The following is an 8,602-nucleotide window of genomic DNA, read 5'->3' as shown; positions in this document are numbered from 1 at the left end:
CCCTTCCGTTGGGGAAGATCACACGCTCTTAATTAACTTCCTATAGTCATCCAAAAATGGAAGTCTGTTCTAGTGATCCGCAAACAAGCTCATCCGTTATGGAGGAAGGCACTCGAGCCAACGTGAAGCTTGTTTGCATCACTTACAAACCAGAATGGAGACCATGGGATTTACTTAAAATCCCTCTCCCACTTAGTTATTTATAAATGAGGAATTTTAACTATGCTAGCCTACTAAACTTGTAAACTAACATACACAGACAATATAAAAGCAATAAATAGAAAATCTAATTTTCAACTATTATGGCTTTTATCTTTAATTGTCTTCCGTGTGTTGTCATCCGAAGCTGCTGCCATATTTGGCCACCGCCACCGGTCTAACTGTCGCATCCATCTTGCTCCTAGTTACGCCTCGGTCCTTAGAAGGTTCCACGCTTTGCAAGATTCGATCCACGACATAAATAGAATTTTACATTTTGATCCTATATTCCATAAAAGGAATGTACATGTATCTAGATCAAAATAAAATCCTAATAAAACTAAATACAGCTCCTGCTGTATTTTAATACAATCATGCACACACATATAAATGCCCTTGACATGTCCAAGGGTCCAATCACACACATAATAACTAAAAGTCATAATAGTTGGATCCTGCATCCATAGAGTTAGCACATCCTACTATTAACCTGCCTAAATTATGTATGACATGTGCATAATTAAACTAAATACCAAATACACAGAGGCAAAACCCTAGCTCGATACCAATTGTTGGTTGCTACTCGGAAAACCTATAGGTTCCACATGCAAAAATTTTGTACAAAGGTTCGAACCTTTTCCTAGCTACCATGTGTTCTTTAAATTAAATTTTGGATCGCCTGCGGAACTTAACACGTTTGATCCAAGACTTAATCTATTTGTTCTTTTAGGTTTTGACTTGGATCTCCTGCGGAACTTAACACGTTCGACCCAAGTCTCCTTAAGTTATTAATTCCATTAAATATTAATTTCCATAAAAGGTTCCCAGTACTAACGTGGCGAGGCACATGACCTTCTTGGATATGGGAGCAACCACCACCGACTAGACAAAACCTTTAATAGAAAGCTAATATTTAATTTCCTAAAATAACTTTAGGTTAACCAAAGAGAACAATCAAATCACAAGGAAAAGAAAGAAACAAAAGAACACAACTTCGAAAAACATATTCGAAATTCTAGAACGTAAGCCTCTTGTATTTGGTATTATTTTCATAAATAACTAGCATGATGCGGAAAAGGAAAAACTACTAGTTATACCTTCTAGAAAGACCTCTTGATCTTCTACCGTATTCCTCTTCTAACCTCGGACGTTGTGTGGGCAACGATCTACCAAGATGAGAAACCACCAACCACCTTCTTCTCCTCCAAGCAAGGTTCGACCACAAAAGAAAAGCTTCACCAAGGAGAAAAACCAAAATACTAACCAAGCTCCAAGAGATACTAGCTTTCTCTCCTTCTTCTTCTTCTTCTCCAAGTAGTATCCGGCCACCACAAGAGCTCCAAGGAAGGGAGAGAGGTTCGGCCGCCACAAGAGAAAGAGAGGGAGAGGATGGCCGGCCACACCAAGGAACAAGAGAGGGAGAGGAATAATAGATGTTGTGTCTCTTGAAGGCACCATCACCCCTTCTTTTATATTCCTTGGCCTAGGCAAATTAGGAAATTTAATTACAATAAAATTTCCTTAATTTTCCTTGACATGAATTAATTGAGAAAAATAAAACAAAATTTCCCAATTAACTTGAGATGGCCGGCCACATCATTGGAAAACAAAAGAGGACAAGTTTTAATCAACAATTAAAACTTCCTAATTTGTTTCCGGAAATTTTAAAAAATAAAATTTCTCTTTAAAATCTCTTCATGGTTGATAAAAGGAAATTTCTATAATTTTAATTTTATCAACATGTGAATAATTTTTAAAGAAAAAATAAAACATCTCTCCAATCTACAAATAAGGAAAGAGATCTAATCTCTTTTTTTAATCTTTTGTAGATCTTTTACAAAAGAGATATTTTAATTTTAATTCTCTTTAAAATATATCTTCCACATAATAATAAAAATTAAAATTAAATTTCTTTTTAATTTTATTTGGGTTCAAGCTAGGGCCGGCCACCCAATTTTATACCTAGGCCAGCCCTAGCTTGTTCCCAAGCTAGCTTGGCCGGCCCCTATTAGTGGGTATAGAAGGTGGGTATAGGTGGGTATAGAACTCTATAAATAAGAGGCTACGATAGGGACCGAGAGGAGGAATTGGTTTTGGTCTCGATAAAATTAAGCATCCCGTGTTCACCCAACACACAACTTAATTTTATCAATGATAATTCATTCCACTAGAGAACTATCATTGAACTACCGCACCAATCCCAAATTACATTTTGGGCTCCTTCTTATTATGAGTGTGTTAGTCTCCGTGTTTAAGATATCGAATGTCCACTAATTAAGTGAGTTATCGACAACTCATTTAATTAATGTCTAAGTCCAAGAGTAGTACCATTCAACCTTATCGTCATGTCACTAAGTCCACCTGCAGGTTTAACATGACAATCCTTATGAGCTCCTCTTGGGGACATTATCAACCTAGTATCTCTAGGACACGGTTTCTTCTATAATCAACAACACACACTATAAGTGATATCATTTCCCAATTTATCGGGCTTATTGATTCATCGAACTAAATCTCACCCATTGATAAATTAAAGAAATAAATATCAAATATATGTGCTTGTTATTATATTAGGATTAAGAGCACACACTTCCATAATAACCGAGGTCTTTGTTCCTTTATAAAGTCAGTATAAAAGAAACGACCTCAAATGGTCCTACTCAATACACTCTGAGTGTACTAGTGTAATTATATAGTCAAGATAAACTAATACCTAATTACACTACGACCTTCTAATGGTTTGTTCCTTTCCATTCTGGTCGTGAGCTACTGTTTATAATTTATAAGGTACTGATAACATCATCTTCTGTATGTGACACCACATACTATGTTATCTACAATATAAATTAAATGAACAACTACAAACAAATGTAGATAATTAGACCAAATGTGATTCTTTATTCATAATGAATGTTTACAAAGCTTAGGCTTTCAGTATACACTCCAACACGTGCTTCTTCCGGTCGACCTATCTCCGGGTTGACTCTCCTGACCTTCGACCTCCACGTGTTGTTGACCTTCCGCCAACGAGAGTCCCTCGTCCTTACCACCGGATCACATGCCTCCCCTTCAAGTCTAGTCGAAGGAGGCGCCAAGTCCGACTGACTGGACCGCCGGTCGGCCTGAATGAAACCGCCCTGCCATTCTGGAATGTCCCTCCGCCCGTCCGATCGGGCCCTTCCGAGTGTTGACGGTCAATGTTGGCGCCCTTCGGATCTCCTCGGGATTCGTGCAAATCCTCTCCATTAAGACCGTGCACGCGCGTTGCGCGCCGTAAATGCGCCCTTATGGCATGATGTCACGTGGCGCCTTTGCTGGCGTCATCGTACGGCTCAGCGGTGTGTCCGATGGGACATCGGCGGTTTGAAATGAACGGCCCGATGGGGGCCTCGGTTCTTGTGACCTGCGATGTGTCCGAAGACGGGAACTCGACCAAGGCCCTAGAGCGGGATGACCTAGAGCGGGATCTTCGGGGCGAGATGAATTGGCCATTATCCGATCGGGCAAAAAAGCAAAAATCGAGAGAATGGAAAAAGACACACGGCAAGCAAAAGATGGAATATCAAAACCATCGAGCAGAGCCTCGGCGTTACGCCGGTCGAAGCGAGACTCCATAGTAGTATACCAAGGACCTAGAGCGGGATCTTCAGGGCGAGATGAACTGGCCATTATCCAATCGGGCAAAAAAGCAAAAACCGAGAGAATGGAAAAAGACACACGGCAAGCAAAAGATGGGAGAAACAATGACCAGAAGACGATAACTCGACAAAGAAGATGAGGAAAATAGAAAGGAGAAGAGGAGGAAGCTTACGAAGAAGCTGGGGATCAAAGGAAGGCGGCGGAGAATAGTCGGAAAACGGAGAAGAAGGGTCGCTGGAACGCCGAAGCACCGAAGAAAGACGAAGGAACACGGAGGCAGAAATGCGGCGGAAGAAGGAGGCGACGACTTTATAAGGTCGGGCCCGATCGGCCTCGACCGTCCGATGCAGGTCACAGGAACCGAGGCCCCCATCGGGCCGTTCATTTCAAACCGCCGATGCCCCATCGGACACACCGCCGAGCCGTACGATGACGCCAGCAAAGGCGCCACGTGGCATCATACCATAAGGGCGCATTTAATGAGCGCCATTACGGCGCGCAGCGCGCGTGCTCGGTCTTGATGGATGAGATTTGCACGAATCCTGAGGAGATCCGAAGGGCGTCAGCATTGACCGTCAACACTCGGAAGGGGCCGATCGGACGGGCGAAGGGACATTCCAGAATGGCAGGGCGGTTTCATTCAGGCCGACCGAAGGGGAGGCATGTGATCCGGTGATAAGGACGGGGGACCCTCGTTGGCGGGAAGGTCAACGACACGTGGAGGTCGAAGGTCAGGAGAGTCAACCCGGACCGACCGGAAGAAGAACTCCTACCGACCGGGCATCGCAGGCCGACCGGGCATCGCAGGCCGACCTTCCGCGAATGCCCGAAACCGAATGAAAGACAACCCGACTAGGGGGGTCGGGTTTCCGATGCTCCAAAGCAAAAAGGTTTCAAGGCCGAACGGAATGTTCGTTCGGCCGAGCACCAGGCAACAGAGGTAGGGCAATATCATCCGAGCATACGACCGGGGGGTATCCTGGTCGGACCGATGACTATAACCAGCGACAGGAGTAATATGCCTGCCGAGCGGCATACCCGCTCGGCCCTGGAACAGACAGGGGACGCAGGAGGACAAAGGAGACAGGGGATAACATCATCCTCGAGACACCTGCCACCGACAAACAGCAGAGTTGGCGGCCGAGCCGTACACAGGATCATACGGTGGAAGCTTCCACCGTCACATCGGGATATGCTCGGACAATTGCGGAATGGCGCCAGAGGTACTTTTTTGACACAGGCTCGTTAAGGTAAGTTTGGAGAAGCGTGCACGCATCGGGAAACGTGCCCGCGTTTCCCCGGGGCTCTATATAAGGACCCCCAGACGTCGACGAAGGTATGCACACATCTCTACTGTAGCCTCGTTACTCTGCCTCTCTCGTTGCCTGACTTGAGCGTCTGAGGGCCGTCGCCGGGAAATCCCTCCCGGCTCGGCTTCCTTGCAGGTTCGTCGAAGGGCTACCCCACCAGTCGGAGACAGCGGAACCTGCCACGTCCCCAGCATCCATCGACTCAGCGCTCGGACAACATCAAGGCCCATGCCATTTCAGAATTTTTTTGTCTTAACTGACAACTAGACTGACATTTGATGAGAAATAAAACCGAAGCAGCTACTTTCAAAATAGTAGAAAGAAAATAACAACAGGAGCCAGGTTAGTTGAAAAGAGGATTCTCACTTCTTTCTCTCTTACAAAACCATGCACGAATTTTCATTTTCATAGCTCTAAGTGCAAAAAGAAAAACCTCCTTTCTTTTTCGATTACCTTCCTTGTGTATGTATAAAATGGAATTTATCCGATTTCTAAAAAACTTATTAACCCTTAGCTTCTCAAAAAAAACCTTCAACAATAAGTGTGAATAATTTCTTTTTCAATCATAAAAGATTGAGAAATAGAACCATCTGATTTGATTCATTTCCACTAGTCATGAGATGATCGTCTTATGATGGTGATTCATCAAGGTCAACAAGATCCATACCTATCTAGTTATGATAGAATTTAGGTATGAAAAGATTTTGAAAGGGACACACATCTTCATAGTTAGATGTCAATAAAATGTTCAGGTCCAAATTGGACTATAAATATACCAAGATGTAGCTGTTTTTTTATGTATTTGGTTCAAGTTGTACCTTTTTTTATAGTTTGTGCAATTTGACAACCAATTCATAATACAAAAGGGTCATTATTATTTAGGAGAAATGAGATCATCAAAATGATTCTTACCATAAAATATATACTCTAGAGCAACATAACAAGAGGTGTGATACACAATCTCTGCCGGTAGAATATGTTTGGAAGTTCATTGCCGATCCAAAGTCAGCAATCTTTGAATTAAAGTCCTAAAAATCAAGGCATAGATTAGTTTCACATCCCATTTCCTAAGACATAAGGCTGCTAGTGTATATACCAAGACAAGCAAGATCTTAGCACTCTTCACATCCCAATGACTGATCCCATATTCGTGTAAATAAGCTAGAGCTTTAGCAAAACCATTCGCTATCTTTATCGTTTCAACCCATAAAAGCTCAAAAGCTTGTTTATCTGTCAACAAATAGCAGTATCAATGAAACTGACATAAACTGGAATAGAACTATTAATTTTATTGGATTATTGTACAAGAGTGATAAAAGTATTAATTATTAAAAGAGTGAAACATTAAGTTTTTGTTTGATTATGAAAATTTTTTAAAAATATTCTTAAAACTTTGTCATTCCTTGGAAAATAAATTTTGAGAGTTAAAAAGATAAATAAAATAATATTTAGAATTACCTTTTTGATATATTTCAATTTATTAAAGGAGAATGATGTGATCCATGTTTAAAATTTTCATTTTTAATGATTTTATTTTATTTTGAAGGAAAGCTTTACCGTCATGTGACCTTGAGGTCACAAGTTCGAGTCGCAGAAATAACCTCTTGTAAAATGCAAGGTCAAGCTACATACAATAGACCCAATGTAGTCCGACCTTTCCCCAGGAACTCGCACTAGTGGAACCTTCGTGCACTAGACTACCCTTTTATCAAAGATTTTAGAGAAAATAACAAAGGTGAAGCATCTTCTCGATGTAGCACCAAAACTTGTTTAATTTTATGCCAAAAAAACTAACACATTAAGAAGCAAACAGAACCTTTCATGAAAGACAAATAAAGTTTTAAAATCTAACAAGGAAATTAGCAAGTGACAAAAAGGTTATCTCTTGTTAGGCCTCAGCTTTTTACCATCTATTATTTTCGTTATAATTGCATTGTTCATTATCATAATAGAAATTTATTAGTGAAAGAATGTCATTCCTACGAACATCCTAAGATCCTTTATGACTGAAAAAAAAAATAAGATTGCCTCCGGAAACAAAAATTAGTTTTTTTGAATTATATTGCAAAACATCAAATTACAAAACATAAATTTAGTTGTAGAAAAGAACATACAGTTAAACTGTGCCTTTTATCATCAGTAGCAATAGCTGAATTCTTGTCTACTTCACTGATAGTTGCATCTTTGGAACTTGAAGCCTGCTCAGCACCTTTTTTCCCTTTAGCAGCATCCTCATCAGCCTTTTTGGAAGCAGTCTCTTGTCTTGCTCGTTCCTGTTCCATGGAGATCCTCAATGCTAGCGCCAACTCAGAATCTCTAAAGCACCGCCTAAATTTTGAGAACGGCCAAATGAGACATTAGACTAAAGCAACAATTTTGCATGCGAGAGAGAAGCGAGCACCCTGAGTCTTAGCACCGCATTATGAGATTGACGGCGTCCGCTTGCGCCTGGAGTCGTCTAGGCGTGTAGTCCCCATTTCGCATCCACTCGGAGTTGTCGATGCAGATCATGGTGGCCTGTGGAACCGAACTCAACATTAGCATACAAAACCGAAGCGATCCGGAGAGATCTAGCGAAGAAAGGAGAAAGACAAGGGACAGACCTCAAGAACCATGGCGATGCGACGAGAAGCACGAACGTGATAGGAGGAGTTTGGTAGAGAAGGCGGAGGGATGGAGTTTGCAACGGTCGAGTGAGTGTCGGGAGGGTTGCTTGGGACCGGGTCGCATTTATAGACCTAGACCTACTCCACCCAATCCAATTTTCCTTTTGTATTATTTTAATTTGATTTTTAAAGTACATTTACCAAATTAAATTAATTTCAATAACTATAATAGATATTCACATTACATAAAGTTTAAATATTTCGAGGCCACGAAAAAATATATTTTAAAAAATAATAAATTTTATATGATGACTTTTTCCACCTCCTTTCCTGCTAATTTCCTTTTTGAAATGATAAATGTCACGTGTTCGAATAAAACAGCTTCTTGTGGTGTGAAATAAGTGAAATATTCGGTCGTTTAACGGATAATCAAAGAATGTAAGTTTTAAGTTTATATTGCAATGCACTATAGAGGACTTTTTTTTAAGTGAAAAATGGACCAAACGTTAACTATATGGATAGATCTCTATAAATATTTCCCAATTTATCCAGTAGTAAAATTTCTATGATACTAAGTCGATCATTCCAAAATTAATCAATTAAGATAGTTAGATACTTAATACTAAATAAAAATAATAAAATAATAAAAGTGAAATAATGGAGGTACAATAGCTGGTCGACGGTACAAGCAAAGTATGTTTTTAGTTTTCCTGATATTTAAAGATTAAATTTTAACTTAATTAATTGATAAATTTTCTTTAATGAGAGTTTGAGCTAAGAATGTCGATTTGATGGCACTTTCTAATTTATGACGGGCATGTGAAAAATTTTCATTTGTCCAAATCAATC

At 40.5% G+C, this 8,602-nt stretch overlaps 1 long non-coding RNA gene across 2 annotated transcripts; it reads right to left on the bottom strand.

Annotated features, from left to right (window-relative positions):
• Positions 1 to 5,982: 5,982 nt before the first annotated feature.
• Positions 5,983 to 7,883, bottom strand: LOC121987622. Of its 2 annotated transcripts, XR_006113674.1 has the most exons (4): positions 7,751 to 7,883; positions 7,549 to 7,664; positions 7,262 to 7,475; positions 5,983 to 6,377 (listed from the first exon to the last, which is right to left on the bottom strand). It is a non-coding gene; the product is annotated as an uncharacterized LOC121987622 (long non-coding RNA). The 2 variants fall into 2 exon arrangements; XR_006113673.1 differs by having other exon boundaries at positions 7,262 to 7,664.
• Between the last annotated feature and the right edge of the window lie 719 nt (positions 7,884 to 8,602).

The sequence above is a fragment of the Zingiber officinale genome, chromosome 5B, assembly GCF_018446385.1.
Source record: "Zingiber officinale cultivar Zhangliang chromosome 5B, Zo_v1.1, whole genome shotgun sequence".
Classification (NCBI taxonomy): Eukaryota; Viridiplantae; Streptophyta; class Magnoliopsida; order Zingiberales; family Zingiberaceae; genus Zingiber; species Zingiber officinale.
This window is presented reverse-complemented; position numbering and strand designations above follow the sequence as displayed.